Below are 18,073 nucleotides of genomic sequence, written 5' to 3' on the forward strand. Positions count from 1 at the left end.
CAAAGTGGAGGAGGTAAGGAAAGGAGACAGAAATGGAGGCTGAAGTGTCTTAAGATAGCCTTATTTCCTTTTGTCAATTCTTACCCTAGCAGCTCATAAACATTTAATTTCTCAGGTAAAATAGCACTCAATGCAGAATTTTTTATTATTAATATTGACTATGAAGCATAACATTTAGCTTCAAGTTTTCTTTTCATCATTTATTAATTTTAGTACTAGAATTCAACATTTATTTATTGATGGGTGAGAGATATATGAAGTGACTGATTCTATCTTTACCATTATTGAGTGTATAGTCTAGAATACAGTTCAAAAGGAAATTAAAATATTTCAGATAATTAAAAAACACAGAAGGATAAATCTGCCTTGTCATTAGATAATCAGAGTTAAGTCCCTGACCTATTTATACACCCCTCATTCTGCCATTTCTTAGTTATGTAAGTAGAAATTAATTTACTTGGTATTGATATTTTATAATTCTTATCAATATTTCAATATCTATCAAGTAGAAAAGAAAGACTGTCACCGAACCTGGATTTCAAACTTCTTATATGAACCACAATACATTTATTTTAAAGGAATCAATTTAGATTAAAAATCCATAAACATTTTATTTCTTGGGGGTTTGACTGAGTTTCCTCAGACATAATTTCCCATGGATATGTTTAGATGATTGTCTAAAGAATCGATGTTTTAAGTATTTTGATGGAATGATGGACTATTGTTGGTAATAATGAATACTTTATAAAGTGTCTCTGCAACAACCACTAATTAGCTTCATTATAGCCCACAGTTAATTCCAGCGAATAACTTATGTAAATGATGAAACTCTAGTAGTTTTTTATGAATTCCTTGACAATGAGATTTTGAGAGTAATATGTCCTGGCAAATTTCTGACAGCAGGTACATGTCTTTGTTGCATTTTGAGAAAGGAATAATCCAAATACTAGAATTGATTTAGCTGCGGAGGTTTTTCCTTTTCCCAAAGCTTTGAAAGTATAAACTGAGAAAAGCAGGCTAAAAAGAGCTCCACGTTTGATTTGCATCTTAAGAACAAAGAAACAAATGAAAATGTGACTATTGTCTTTATCTGCACGGTTATTGTGTGCAGTATCCTTCTATAATCTTTTCTTGTAATGAGGCTTAATAGCTGCCTTTGAGATATTAATGGAAATTGTCACAGACAAGGGAGATATTACTGCATCTAATGAACTAAAGTAAGACTAAAAGGAAGGGAAAAAGAACAATAAGTAAAATCTGCACAAATAAAAAGAATTTAACTAGTTTTTAGAATTTAACCCTATAGATGACTTTGACATAAAATGTAATAATGGAAATGCCTTATTAGTCAGTTTTCCGAGATATCATTTGTCAAACACAACTGGCAGTCTCCCTTTTTATAATTTTGCATATGTGTGGTATTTAAAAACTCCTTGACTTCAACTTTACACAATGCCTAAAGAAAGAAATTTTGTATGGCTCAAAGGGCAAGTCAGATCCTTAGTTTGGTTGCAGCAAACAAGAGGACAGATTCCAAGAAAAAACCCCAAACATTCAAGTAAAATAATGGCTAATAAATAAAGAACAATGTAATCATTTCAATTAATCTGTACATTGAACAGATGTTTGGAAAATTTCAAGTTTAAATCAGTTTTTTTTATAGTAATTAGACTAGTGGCACCGACTTCTTCAATGCTCACCTATGGGTTAAACTCCTTGAAAGAAAAGTTGATGCTTAGATACTGTGATTTCATAAACGTAAACTGTTTTCCTTGATTCCCGAAAACTGAGAAGTGAGGAGCAATAGTATGTTGCCATCTGATTAAATGAAGGATGTACAATTGAGCTGTCGGGTGGAGAATTATGAGGTTAGTATCATAAGTTATGATGGCAACCAGGCTTGTCTTTCGCAGGGCATTCCCTGAGGAACAAATTGTAAATAATGCCATCCAAACATCATAAGAACAAGATTCATGCCAGGTTTCTGCCAGGATAGCAGTTGATGCCTAATTGAGCCCAGGATTGTTAAAATGTCTCCTTTTTATAGTCCTGAATAATGTAGAGCTAATGAACAGATTCCATTTCAGATTTGAAGCATCAGCTCCCTAACAAAGATTCCTTTATGAATTGGCTTGTTTTTTTTTACTTAAAAACATAGACACTGTTCTTAGCACAACCCTCTCTACATATAGAGGCTAAATTCTCATCAAAATGTATATGTAAAGCATTCATAGTACATACGCAGCTATTCTAAATAAGAACTGACTGGTGAATTGATTGGTCTTGGAAACTACATTCCATTTTAATCATATATTTTGGTTCAGGAGTGAAAAAACCTGATTCCTTGTCCATGGCTGTCTTCTTTTTTTCTCTGACTTTCAGACATGTAGAACATTCCCGAAATTTTTAGACAGTTAATGCTTATCCCATGCTTAAGAAGAAATACTTATTTTTTCCTTCAACTGTGGATATTACAAACAGAGATTAGTGGCCTCTCACTTCAGAGCTGTCAGTGTTGAAGTGGCGTTAGCTATTAACATTCTATTGTAAGTGGTCAGAAGCTTCCTTTGGCATTCCTATCAAAAGGCCACTAAACCCCCCAGTTTGTGTTGTTTTCACTAAGATAATCCATTTCTGTCCTTTGTGATTGGTTGGTGCCATTCAATATGCCACATTTACTAACGATCCTATGCAACTACTGAATCTCTCCTACTTAAAAACAACATAAAAGGTAAGTCTTGGATCAGGTTATACTCATGTTGATGTTCTGATTTGGCTTACACAGAAATATTCTCTTCTAGGAAAAATGATATGAAATGAACTGAATAACTTTTGAACTAGTCAAGCAAGACTAAATATTGTGCTGGTGTGGTATAAGAAAAACTATCAAAAACATTGGTCATTCATCTAACCTCTAAGAAGGAATTATGCGGAGCACTAGCCGATGTTCAAACACTAGAATCCATCCTTTCCTGGTTCTATTCTCCCCCTGGCTTATATGCTCAGTGCAGCCTTTATAACAGTACTAAACTGGCATTTGTTAATTGAAGGGAATAAATAACATTCTACATTTCTAAGAAGACCATACATATAGTTTTGGTCACCTTGTTCAGTTAATTTACAAAGTATTACCTATTCTTTCCCAAATGTTCTAAATCTTATAATTTTATCTTGGCTAGAAATAAAAGGAAGAATGTATTTTCATATTTTGAGTATATACCTGCCACATAACAACAGTTTGTGAGACAATCATAATGTATTTTCTTCCTCCCCCCACTCAGTTTTATTGAGAAATAATTGACATCCATCACTGTATAAGTTTAAAGCACACAGTGTGATGGTTTGATTTATATGTATTGCAAAATGATCGCCATAGGTTCAGCCAACATTCATCTTCTTATATACATGCAATAAAAAGAAAAGAAAGAAAAGACAAAAGAAAAAAAAGATCCCTTTGTGATTAGAACTCATAGGATTTACTTTCTTAAAAACTTTTCCTGTGTATCATACAGCAGTGTTAGCTATAGTCATCGTGGGGTACATTACATTGTCTTATAACCAGAAGCTTATACATTTTGACCACCTTCCTCCAATTCCCCCTCTGCCCCCCAACATTTGCCTCTGGTAAATCTGATTTCTTTTTCAGTGAGATTTGTTTGTTTGTTTGTTTGTTTTTTAGATTCCACGTAAAAGTGAAACTGCAAGAATTTGTCCTTCTCTGCCTGCCTTCTTTCACTTAGCATAAACCCTCCAAGATCCAACTAGTGACGCTGAGTATTTTTCATGTTCCTGTTGGCCTTTTGTATATCTTTTTTGGAGAAACGTTTATTCAGGTCATTTGCCATTTTTAATTGAGTTATTATTATTGCTATTGAGTTTATGAGTTTTCTATGCATTTTGGATATTAATCCCTTATCATATATGTGGTTTGTGAATATTTTTTTCCATTCCATAGATTGTTTTTTCACTTTGTTGATTGTTTCTTTTGCTGTGGAAGCTTTTTAGTTTGATGTAGTCTCATTTATTTCTTATTTTGTTATTTGTGCTTTAGGTGTTATAGCAAGAAAATCATTATCGAGACCCATGTCAAAGAACTTTATTCCTGCATCTTCTCTAGGAGTTCTATGGTTTCAGATTTTACATTCAAGTCTTTAATTCATTTTATTATTTTTTAAATTTTATTTATTTTATTTTTTAATGTTTACTTATTTACTTTTGAGAAAGAGAGAAAGAAAGTACAAGTGGGGGAAGGACAGAGAGAAAGAGGGAGACATAGAAACCAAAGAAGGCTCCAAGCTCTGAGCCGTCAGTGCAGAGCCCAAGGCGGGGCTCCAACTCATTAACTGTGAGATCAAGACCTGAGCCAAAGTCAGACGCTTAACAACTGAGCCACCTAGGTGCACCTCAAGTCTTTAATTCATTTTAAGTTAATTTTTGTAGTGATATAAGATACGGGTCTAGTTTCATTCTTTTACCTATAAATATCCAACTATCCCAGCACCATTTATTGAATAGGATCTTTTCTCCATTGAGTATTCTTGGCTCCCCTGGTCAAATATTAGTTGACTATATATGCTTCAGTTTATTTCTGGGCTTTTGATTCTGTTCAATTGGTCTTTTCATCTATGTTTATGCAGTACCATACTGTTTTGATAACTATGGCTTGATAGGATAGCTTAAAATCAGGAAGTGTGATGGTTCCTGCTTTGGTCTTCTTTCTCGGGATTTCTTTGGCTATTCTGTGTCTTTTGTGGTTCCATATAAATTTTAGGAGTGTTTTTTCTACTTCTTTTTTTTCTATTTTTTTTTCCTAATGTTTATTTATCCCTGACAGGGACAGAGGCTGAGCATGAGTGTGGGAGGAGCAGAGAGAGGAGGAGACACAGAATCTGAAGCAGGCTCCAGGCTCCGAGCTGTCAGCACAGAGCCCGACGTGGGGCTTGAACTCACAGACCACAAGATCATGACCTGAGCCAAAGTCAGACACTCAACTGACTGAGCCACAGAGGCACCCCAGGAGTGTTTTGTCTACTTCTTTAAAAAATGTCATTGGAATCTTGATAGGACTCGCATTGAATCTAAAGGGTTTTGGTAATATTGACATTTTAGTAATATTAATTTTTCCAACCAGAGACACAGGATACCTTTCTATTTATTTGTCTTTTTTATTTTTTTCATCAAAGTCTTGTAGTTTAGAGGGAGGGATCTTTCACCTCATTAAACTTATTCTTAAGTATTTTGCTGTTTTTGATGCTGTTGTAAATGGGATTGATTTCTTTTTTTTTTTTTTCAGAAAATTCATTTAGTGTATAGAAGTGATTTTTGTATGTTAATTTTGTATCCTGAAACTTTACTGAATTCATTCATTATATCTAAATAGTTTTTTCATTCAATCTTTAGGATTTCTATACATATAAGTATGCTATCTACAAATGAAGACAATTTTACTTCTTCTTTTACAATTCTGATACCTTTCATTTCTTTTTCTTGCCTGATTACTGTAGCTAAGGTTTCTAGTACCTTGTTGAATAAAAGTCCTGAGAATGGACACCCTTGTTTTATTCCTGATCTTAGAGGAAAAACTTTCACCATTGAGTATGATGATAGCTGTGGACTTGTTATATACAGCCTTTATTATGTTGAGATATGTTCTTTTTATGCCTAATTTGTTAAGAGTTTTTATCATGAATGGATGTTTGGATGTTGAGTTTTGTCAAATGCTTTTTCTGTGTCTATGGGGATGATCATATGATTTTTTTCATTCTATTAATGTGATGCATCACACTGATTGATTTGCATATATTAAAGCATCCTTGCGTACCAGGGATAAATCCCACTTGATCATGGTGAATGGTCTTTTTAATGTGCTACTGAATTTCATTTGCTAGTATTTTATTGAGAATTTTTGTATCTATATTCATTAGAGATATTATCTTCTGGTTTTATTTTCTAGCAATACCCTTTTCTGGTTTTGATATCAGAATAATACTGGCCTTATAAAATGACTCTGGGAGTGTTTTATCCTTTTTGATTTTTTGGAAGAGTTTGAGAAGGATTGATGTTAATTCTTCTTTACGTGTTTGGTAAAATTCACCAGTGAAGCCATCTGGTCCTGACATTTCTTTGTTGGGAGAATTTTTATTAGTCATTCAATCTTCTTACTCATAATTTGTCTATTCAGAGTTTCTATTTCTTCCTGATTCACTCTTGATAAGTTGTATGTTTCTAAGAATTTTTCCATTTCTTCCAGGTTGTACAGTTTATTGGTGTATAGTTGTTCATATTAGCCTTTATAATCATTTAAATTTGTGATATAAGTTATAATGTCTCCTTTTTCATTCATAATTTTGTTGATTTGAGTCCTTCCTCTCTTTTTCTTGGTTAGTCAGCTAAAGGTTTGTTAATTTTACCTTTTCAAAAAACAAACTTTAGTTCAGTTGATCTTTTCTATTGTTTTTCTGTTCTCCATTTCATTTACTTCTGCTCTAATCTTTACTACCTCCTTTCTTCTGCTAACTTTGGAGTTCAGGTTGTCTTTTTCTAGTTCCTTAAAGTTTAGAGTTAGGTTGTTTATTTAGGATCTTTTTTGCTTCTTAATGTAAGCATTTGTTGCTATACACTTCCCTCTTGTAACTGCTTTGCTGTGTCCCATAAGTTCTGGTATATTGTGTTTTCATTTCATTTGTCTCAAGAAAAATTTGTATTTCCCCTTTAAGTTCTTTGATCCATTTGTCATTCAGGAGATTTTTGTTTAATTTCCATGCATTCCTGAATTTTCCAGTTTTCCTCTTGTTATTAATTTCTTTATTTGTTTGACTGTTTATTTATTTAGCTATTGTAGCAGAGAGGATACTTGGTATGGTTTAAATCTTCTTGAATTTGCTAAGACTTGTTTGGCCTGACATATGGTTTATCCTAGAAAGTGTTCCATGTTAACTTGAGAAGAATGTGTGTTCTGTTGTTGAATAGAATGTTCTGTATATGTCTGTTAGGTCCACTTGGTCTATTTGGTGTTCAGATATGCTTTTTCCTGATTGATACTGTCTGGATGATTTATTCATTGTTGAAAGTGGGGTATTAAAGTCTCCAACTATTTTTGTATTACCATATATTTCTTCTTTTAGCTCTACTAGAATTTGCTTTATATATTCAGATGTTCCAATGTTTGGGCACATAAATATTTACAATTGCTATATCTTCTTGATTCATTGACCTCTTTATCATTATATAATGACTCTATTTGTATCTTCTCACCATTTTTAGCTTAAAGTCTGTTTTGTCTGACATAAATATAGCTACCCCTGCTCTTTTGAAGTTACCATTTGCAGAAAATATCTTTTTTAGTCAGTCTATATGGGTCATTAAGGCTAAAGTGCATCTCTTGTAGGCAACATGTTGTTGGATTGATTTTTTTTTTTTTATCCATTCAGCCATTCCATGTCTTTTAATTATAAAATTGAATCCATTTACATTTAACGTAATTGTTAATAGTTAAGAACTTACTATTGCCATTTTGTTAATTATTTTCTGGTTATTTTGCAGATCCATTATTTCTTGTTTTTTATCCTACTGTGTTTTTTTAAAGTTATGTTTATTTATTTGTTTTGAGAAAGAGAGAGGGAAAGTACAAGTGGGGGAAGGGCAGAAAGACAGGGAGAGAGAGAATCCCATGCAGGCTCCATGCTGACAGCATGGAGCCCAACACAGGGCTCTATCCCTCAAACCGCAAGATCATGACGTGAGCTGAAATCAAGAGTGGGTTGCTTAACTGGCTAAGCCACCCATGTGTTTATTTTGTATGTGTTCTGATGTCTTTTGGTATCAATATGCTTGGATGTCTTTACCGGTTCTTTTGCATAATTACTATAGGATTTTCCCTTATGGTTACCATGAAGCTTGTATAAAATATTTTAAACTTATAACACCCTATTTTAAACTAGTAACAACTTCAGCAAACCTCATAAACTTTACACTTTTACTTCTCTTTTCCCTCACATTTTAGATTATTGCCATTTTTAATATTGTGTAACTAATAACAGATTATTGTAGTTATGGTTGTTTTTATTATGTTCATTTTTTTAACTTTTAAGTTTGAGTTGTAAGTGAATTATGCACCACTATTACCATATTGCAGAATCTAATTATGACTGTATATTTACAATTACCAGTGATGTTTCCACTACTTTTACATGTTTTTATGTTGTTAATTAGTATTCTTTTAGTTCCCTTTTGCATTTCTTGTAAGACAGATGTGGCAGTAACGAACCCCCTCAGGTTTTATTTGTTTGGGAAAGTCTTTATCCCTCCTTCATTACTGAAGGACAGATTTGTCAGGTATAGAATTCTTGGATGATGATTATTTTGTTTCAATGTTTTGATATGCCATCTTATTCTCTCATGACTTGAAAAGCTTCTGTTGAGAAATCTGCCCATAGTCTTATGTATATAACGGCTTTCCTTTCTCTTGCTGCTTTCAAAATCCTTTCTTTATTCTTGACTTTTTTCCAATTTAATTATAATATGCTTCAAGGTAGCCCTCTTCAGAGTCAATGTGTTTATGCTACTTTGGGCCTCATGGGTTTGAATGTTGATTTCTCTCCCCAGATTTTGGGAAATTTAAGCCATTATTGCTTTAAGTATATTTTCTGTCCCTTTCTCTTTCTTTTCTTTTTCTGGAATTCCTATACTGCAAATACTGTTTCTTTTCATTGTGTAACATAATTCTTCAATCTTATTTATTTTTCTTCTTTTTACTTTTCTGACTGGGTAATTTCCAATGGCTTACTTCTAGGTCTCTTCTGTACAGTCAGGTTAATCTTAGAAAATTTGTAGAATCCTTCAGTTTAGTTATTATATTTTTCAACTCTAGGATTTGGTTTGTTTGGGGTGTCATTTCCTTGTCAAAGTTCTCATTTTGCTCATGCATTGTTTTTCTAATTTTGTTTAGTCATCTGTGTTTTCTTGTAGTTCACTAAACTTATTAAGTGGATTATTCTGAATTTTTGGTCTGACAGTTCATAGATATCCATTTCTTTAGGGTCAGTTATTGGAGTTTTATTAGTTTTCTTTGATAGTATCATATTTACATGATTTTTTATGATCCTTGATTCCTTGTTTGTGTCTGCACATTTGAGTAATTGGGCAGATCTTCCAGACTTTACAGGTAAGCTTTGGCAGAGGCAGTTCTTCTCCAGTCAGCTTAATTTGAGTTTCTTGGTATGTTTGCTGGGAATATTCTTGGACAGGTGGGGGCCTGCTATTATGGTCTGTTTTGGAATGAGGCAACTTTTTGAATTCTAAGATGGAGATTGGGAGGTGCACCCTTGGCTGAGAGCAGTTGGATAGGACTACTGGTTTGGTTTCCTACACTAGTGAGGCTGTAGGATGGGCTCCATATTTGCTTGGTTTCTCTGGTTTACTAGATAGTCAAGATTGGGCACTATATTCAGTAGTAAATGAGGCCATGAATTAGCTTTCCTGCCCTAGGAGGGCATCAGGAGGGAACACAGGGCCTATACAGCTAACTGTTTGGATATTTGAATCAGATCAGAGTGTGTGCTAACTTCCCTGGTTGGGTGAGGCCACTGGGTGTGCTCTGCAGACAGGGGAAGACATGGGTTTGTTCTCTTTTTAAATGCCACTGAATGTAGGGCCATTGAATGGGTTATATGGCTTCCAGGGTGCTGTGGTCAGGCTTTCATTAGACAGCCTAAAAGCTATATTCAGTGAAGAGCAGGGCAATGAATTAGATTCCCTAAACAGTGCAGGGGGGAGAAGCAGCTCTAGAGCTGATAAAGTTCTTTGCTGGCTTAACTCAAGCTGACCTACACCCCAAGTCCCCTGACCAAACAAGCCATTGGCTTTGTTCTGCAAACTATCAGCTCTGCCTTCTCACCCCTTGACTCAAGTGCCACTGGACCACACAGCTTCCAGGAGTTGTCTTCAGCCCTTCTGGTCAGATAGGACCAGTAGACACTCTTCACAGTGAATGGAGCTATGTCTGAGCTCTCTTGACTGGATGGGAGAAGTAGGGGCACTCCAGGCTACTCTCATTTTCCCAAATAGGTTATGGCTATCTTGTGGGGAGGGTCTAGGAACTACCCTCATCCATGGCTATGAACTGATCTCCTTGCCCTTACAAAGCACAAGAATGTTCCACATCTGATACTGGCTTTGCACGGGGGTAATCAGCTCTGCTTGCCCTCCTCTTGGCTTAAGCACCAAAGGGCTGCATAACTTCCAAGAGTTGTTACCAACTCTTCTGCTCATTTGGGGTGAGAAAACACTCTCCACAGTGGGTGGGGCTGTGATTTAGCTCCTTGCCTTGGCATGGAAAAACCAGACTCTAGGGTCAACAAAACTCATTTGAGGATCTGAATCAGGCAGATAGATCTGCACCCCACTGACTTCCCTGGTCAGAGTGCAGCCTGACTTGGTTCTGTAGATGAGCAAAACCTCCAGTTGGGATTACTACTTAGATACCGAATGTATGAACTTGGTCTTCCCAGATCTGAGTACTGGTTGTTGCAAGTCTCTTTCCCCTTAGAGTCAGATTCCTGGGTGTTTAAGCCTCCCAGATTCTCCTGAAATCCCCATGGGGGCAAGCTTGAGTAGGGGTTCCTGAAAAGCAACCCACAAATGCTGGAAGAGCTGATTATCCCCTCTTGTTCTCTTTTTCCATTGGAGGAACTGGCAGCTCAGGGGAGACCTCTCTGTGCAGTGCTGCACTGGCCTGGGAGAGGGGTAATGCATTCAATATGTAGCGTCCTCTTCTTTAACCCTCTCGGATGTAGTCTTTCTTGGTCTTTGTGGTGTAGGATGGGTGTTCCAGCCTACCTCCATGTTTAAAGATTCTCTCAGCAGTGTCTTGTTCTTGAATATTTGCTGGTTATTCTTCTTTGAGGGGAAACAATTTATAATGTTACTTTGGTAATGTTACTTTCAATTCATTTTAATTAATTAGTTAATTATTTATTTCATCAATGATTGGTGCATGTTTATTTTATGATAAGCACTATGCTAGACATTTGAGCTAGAACTGTGAACACATGAGACAAAATGTTTCTCGCCTATAAGATTTGCATTGTAGAGAGAGGAAATAGAACCTAAATAGGTAAGTATAATATATCTATATGCTATAGATACCGATATATTATATCCTCAGCAGGTGATGATGTGTGCTATGAAGAAATATAAGCTATGAGAGGGGGAAAGAAGAGTCCAACAAGGGAATCACACATTTTATCAAAATCTTAAGTTAGAATGAGATTGATTTCTCAGATAATGAGAAATTTAGTTGTGCTATTGGATAACTCAAATTTGGTAGGTTTTTCTTCACCTTGTTTTCAAGCTTTTATATTTGCTAATTAGTTAAGCTCTGATCTAAACCTCCCACTTTTACATGTTGTTAACATATTTATGTGAATTCTGTAATCCTCAGGGAAAGAAGGAAAGTTTTTGGCAACAGATAAACAGTTACTTAGGTTTTATTTAGATTTAGTCCTCTCTTGACTCACATTGATCTCTAAGTCTTCCTCAATTCTATTAATTTAGAATGCATTCCAACCTCTGATAGATAGACAGACAAAGAAGAGAAAAAGAAGAGAATGGCATTTTGATTTCTGTGACTTTTAAATTCTTTTAAATATTATAACTCTAATGGAAAATGCAAATCTTCATGAACAGAACTTTCTATTTTGTACTGCCTTCACTGTAAGCAACTCTAATGAAATAAACTCCATTTTAAAATTAGTTTTTTTGTGACCACAGAAGACTGATTTTGTGGACTCTGAGGAGCCAGACTAATTGTGACCCAGTTAGAACAGGACAGCTTTGCTTTTATTAAATGATGTCCAAGGTTAATGTCAGATGTTATAGATCAACCTCTGTCCCCCACTTAGCTTCAGTCGGAGTTGTACGAGTATATGGGGGTGTGAATTTGGTCCTAGAAGTCTAACAGACAGTGGAATAACCGAGACTACTCTTTTAGGGTCTAGTGATTTTTTTTTTTAATTGGTTAACCTCTTTGACAGGTCTGATGAAACAGTCCCTGTTTTGAATGTCAGTGACTTTTCCCATACACATTTCTGTCTAACAATATTAGCTTTTTTTTTAAACAGAATGCACCTGTAAAGATTTTAATCAAAAGAAATAAAACCTCAGTTTGCTCATGATATGTACCAATTTTTAATTTATATTTCTTGAATTTTGAAAGTTAGAGTTATTTAATTCACAATATTAGTAGATTCCAATTTATAAAAGAAACATTTACATTATTGTAATGAAATAAGTATTCTAAATAGTTATCAAACTTTTTACAATATGTAAATCTATTTTTTTCCTTTTCCATCTTCAGAAGAGTAAATTGCTACATAAAGTTAATTTTTCTTCTTGTCATAAATAATTACATGCAAGGGGTTATAAGGTAATTAAAAACTGATGTGGTACTAAGATAAGGGAACATCATAGCTATATTTGGTTCACATGTTTTTGTTATTTTCCACTGATAGCCAATTTCTAATCTTTAATAATTATAAATAGCCTCATATAAATACATAGCTTTTCTATTATGGGGAAATATTCTATTCTGTGGAGAAAAATAAAGTAGAAGCTATTTGTAATAAAAATAGACTGTTCAAATATTTAATTGAATCTCTGACAGTGTTTGTTCAAACACTTTCACCTGTATCCTCTCATCAAATGAAAATAAAAACAGTCATATAATTAATATGAACATCCTGGAAAATTAAACTAAGCTTATTAATGCTGATGCATTGATTTGAGTAAGAATAACAATCATACATACCTAGGACATTTTGTTATATGACTGTGTTTATTCTAAACATCTTCTTTCCCTTGGGATATATAAAATATATTTTGATATAAAAAGATGTAGTGTAGCTGTTTTAACAAGTTAAGATACAACATCTATTCATTCCTGGATTTAATAGACATTTATGGGAATGGGTTTTGTGCTGAGATGTGGGCTAAAAACATGTATGAAGAGTTTCCTATCTAATGTGAAAGATATACAATGAAGTAAATAATGAAGATAGGATGAGTTGTGCAATAGTAAAAATATGAACTACATGGCACAAGAATTTAAGAAATGGAACAACTTTGCTGGTGGATCAAAGAAGGTATGGCACTGGAGGTAATAATACCTTAGTTGTGTCTTGAAAGAAAGCTAGACATTTACCAAGTAGAAACCAAGTAAAGGGTGAGTATAGGGGACAATTCAGATAACAGGAAAATAAAAATCAGGATCCAGAGGCATGGGCAAGGATGACATATTCAGGGAGCACAGAGTATTTTGATGTAACTGGAGACAGCATCTTCACCTTAGAGGGATAAGGCTCAGGATATATCATAAAGAGCTTTTGTGAATTTATTCACTTTAAAAAATTGGTACATATTCCAAGTAGTTCTCGAGTACTGTGTTCTTCATTTTGATTGTCTCGTGTCCCTCAAAACATACCATCATGAACCAAATATTCCAGAGATTGCAGCTGTCAAGTAGAAATGATAAATGTGTTGATGTTATACTCAAAGGATAAGAAAAACCAGAACATTTACGTTGGTTGAATTAAAAGTTTGGAAGTAAAAAAAAACATACCCCTTGTTTGTTCTCTTATTTTCTTGTGTTGTACTCACTATACATAAAAGAGATATGTAATCAAAATCAAAATCTTCTGCACAGCAAAATGAACCGTCAAAAAAAAAAAAAGAAAAATAAAAACAACCTACTGAATGGGAGAAGATTTTTGCAAACTTATACAACTCAACACCAAAAAACCCAAAACAATTTGATTAAAAACTGGGCAGAGGATCTGAATAGACATTTTTTCCTAAGAAAACACACAGTTGGTCAATAGACACATGAAAAGATGCTCAATATCATGATCATCAGAGAAACATAAATCAAAACCACAATGAAATATCACCTTGCACCTGTCAGAATGGCTAAAATCAAAATAAAAGGGAATAAGTGCTAGTGAGGATGTGGAGAAAGAGGAATCTTTGTACATTGCTGATGGGAATGTAAATTGATGCAGCCACTGTAGAAAACAGTAAAGAGATTCCTCAAAAAATAAACAATAGAGGGGCGCCTGGGTGGCTCAGTCCATTCTAGGTGTCCTCCTCTGGCTCAGGTCATCATCTCACGGTTCGTGAGTTCGAGCCGAGTCAGGCTCTGTGCTAATAGCTCAGAGCCTGGAGTCTGCTTCTGATTCTGTGTCTCCCTCTCTCTCTGCCCCTCCCCTGCTTGCACTCTGTCTCTCTCTCAAAAATAAATAAACATTAAAAAAGTTAAAGAAATTTAAAAAAATTAAAAATAGAAATACCGTATGTTCCAATAATTCCACTACTGGGTATTTACCCAAAGAATATGAAAACATGAATTCAAAAAGATATATACACCCCTATGTTTATTGCAGCATTTTTTGAAATAGCCAAGATATGGAAGAAACCTAAAGTGTTCATTGGCAGATAAATAGATTATATATATATATATATATATATATATATATATATATGCATGCATGAGATCTTGCCATTTACAGCCATAAAAAAAAAGGATGAGATCTTGCCATTTGCCGCAGAACATGGATGGAAATAGAGGGTATTATGCTAAGTGAGATAAGTCAGATGAAGAAAGACAATGAGCAACATTAATGACCAAACAAAAAGCAGATATAGTCCTATAAATACAGAGAACAAACTGATCATTGCCAGAGGGAAGAGAGGTGTGGGAATGGCTAGAATGGGTAAGGGGACTGAGAGGTACAGGCCTCCAGTTATGGAATGAATAAGTCATAGAAATAAAAGGCACAGCACAGGGAATATAGTCAATAGCACTGTAGTAACATTGTATGGTGACAGATGGTAGCCACACTTGTGGTGAGCACGGCATAATGTGTAGGGATGTTGAATCACCATGTTGTACACCTGAGACTAATGTAACATTACGTGTCAACTATACTCAAAGAAAAAATTTAAAAATCGGTCTTTGGGGGAGAGAACACAACATGGTTCTAATAGATTCAGTAAATATTGTTTGAATACATTTTAAGAGCCAGCAGTCAGGGGTACACATATGGATAACATGTGCTTATTGCCCTTCAGGATTTTATGATCTCCCAACATAGAGAAAGAAACAGATAATTTGAAAATATATCTGAAAATTTGAAAAGGTAAATTATAAGAAAGAAACAACTCATGCAGGATGCCTAGCAGTACAGAGAAAGATCTTCCAGGAATTTAAGCAGACTTTTTGGATGAGGTCCCACTCAGCTCAGTGTAAAAGAATAAATAGTGAATACCCCTGGTGGAAAGAGACTAAGCAAAAAGCAGGTATTTCTGTGGTGTATCAGGAACACAAGGAGTTTAAAATTCTTAGAGTGTCAAATATGAAGTGGATGGATGAGCCTAGAAAGTTGAAGCTATGAAGCCAGACAGGGATCAGTCAAAACAGAGAGTGGCTTATATCCATCTTATGGAGTTTGGAGTTAGGACACTAGGTAATGAGATATTAAATGGTTTTCAGTATGGCTAGAGCATAATGGTAGTATATTTTTTAATATTTTATTTTATTTTATTTTATTTTATTTTATTTATTTTATTTTATTTTAGAGGTGGGCGGAAGGTAAGAGAGAGAATCCTAAGCAGGCTTCATGCTCAGCGTGAAGTCTAAGGCGGGGCTTGACCCACAGCTCTGGGATCATGACCTGAGCCAAAATCAAGAGTGGGTCACTCAACCAACCGAGCCATGCACAAGCCACTCTATTTGTATTTTAAATGTCTAGCTGCAGTGTGCTGTTGGTCTGTGATAGTAACAGGAAAAAGATTCCAGGCTCTGGGACCACAGGAAAATTACACATCTCATTCATTACTTGGCACAATCACTTGCAAACTAAGCAAGCGTTCCGTAAAATTTGATTGAATAAATGAATGAATAAACAGTTTGGGAGGTATTGATGAGAGAAACTAGCCTGAACCAGGGCCATGGTGATAGCGAGTGGAAAAAAAAAAGGATAGCCATACAGGAAAATTTCTTAGGAATTACAGAACATAGTGATTAGTTCTGAGAGGGACAAAGAGATATTTAGAATGATTCAAGGGCTTGAGGAAAGGGAACATTTTTGGTCATGTTGATTTTTAATTCTGTATGGAAAGCAAAAGTAGAACATACATATTCTTGCTTTTTAAAGATGTATTAATATTTTTGGCTCAAATACATCCAGCATTAACAGGACTCTAGAAGAGTTATTGCTCATATATATATATATATATATATATATATATATGACTCTGTGTATGTGTGTGTGTGTGTGTGTGACTATGAATCTGCAAAGAGTTTGTAAGATTTCTATGCATCTGATACTTCATGAATCTCCTACATTTAATGTACAGCACAGACTTTAATTAAGTATCTATTAATTGATTGGCATTACTGTTCCAATTTAAGTCAAAATTTCAAATAGTAGGTTTTTAAAAAATATAATTTCATGGTAGATGTCATGAAACATTTCTGGAGTATGTCTAAATTACAATCTTCACCATCCATCCCGTAGGAATTAAGTATATAATTTGTTCTTTTTGGTACTTTGCTACCTTATCGTCATTAGTGCTTTGCATAGATCACTTTTACAGTAAACTGTGATCTATAGTAGTGAAGACAGACATATTGTCCTTGCTCTGCATTGCTGATTCTAGTTTATGTAGACTAGAACTTCAGAACCTAGATCAAGAGCAGCCCTCTGTGTTTATTATTCCAGTTTGTAGTTTCTGGCTTTCTCCTGTGATTTGACAGTCTCCATTAGCCTTTTGTCTTATTTCAGCATATTATTTAATGTATGTGAAATATATCTTACAGAGCTTATTAATTTATTTAAGTACTTGTGATGAGTTAGACAGGGGTGATATTATAGAAATAGTCATTTTTCCCTTAGCAAAATGTGGAGAAATATAATTCAGGAAAAAAGATTTCACATTCTTTATGAAGATGTGTGTTTTTTCACATAAAGAGCAAACTTGAACTTGGCTACACTTATGTATTGTGTGAAGGGCTTTGCTGACAAAAGGAATTTTAAAGGTGAAATTTTAAAAAAATATTTATTTTATTTTATTTTTTTTGAGAGAGAGACAGAGCGTGAATAGGGGAGGAGCAGAGAAAGAGAGGGAGACACAGAATCTCAAACAGGCTCCAGGCTCTGAGCTGTCAGCACAGAGTCCTATGCGGTGCTCAAACTTGGGAACAGCATGATCATGACCAAGGCCGAAGTCGGGCACTTAACGAACTGAGCCACCCAGGTGCCCCCAAAAAACCTAATTTATATCAATTGATATAATAGTTATAAACACCTTGCACTGTTTCTGCTAATAGAAACTGAATATATTGATGAATGCAAAGAAGTAAAAGAGCGATAAAATTACTTCATGCTTAAATTTGCTTATCCTAACACCTAAAATTTATTGCTGCTAAGAATGAATAATTTAATGCCACCTTATTTTTTGCTAGTGTCTGAAAGTAAAAATTCTGATAGAAACAAATAAACTCACCTTGAATGAGATGCTTCTAATATCACAAAATCAATAGTAAGTTATAGTCCTATAACAATAACTAATTCAGTGTGTTTCACTTGGGTAAGTTATTTAAACCTACCATATCGTTTTTGTCTGTTCCATAAAATGGGAAAAATTATATATATTTAAATCTTGCTATTAGAGGTTGCTGGTGACTATATAATTAACGTATAATTTATTCCTCACTTACTTCCAAAACAGGTAAAATTCAATGGTGGGGGTGGGAAAAATAAAAATCTTACATATTTTTTGAACGAATGAATTGGCAAGTAAAAAAAAAATTGATGTGGCCAATGCATACTCTAAAAACACAAAGAATTTTTAGATTTCCATTTATTGTAAAAATTGAAAGAATTGGAAACAGATCTTCTCATTTTATAGATTTACATAGCTATTAGAAAATCTGATATTCAAAGTTTTCTGCAAAACTGTGCTTGATTCTAAAAAATTTACTTCATTATTTGAAATGCACGTTTGCAGAATAATCTCT

Source organism: Neofelis nebulosa, chromosome 1, assembly GCF_028018385.1.
Source record: "Neofelis nebulosa isolate mNeoNeb1 chromosome 1, mNeoNeb1.pri, whole genome shotgun sequence".
NCBI classification, from domain to species: domain Eukaryota; kingdom Metazoa; phylum Chordata; class Mammalia; order Carnivora; family Felidae; genus Neofelis; species Neofelis nebulosa.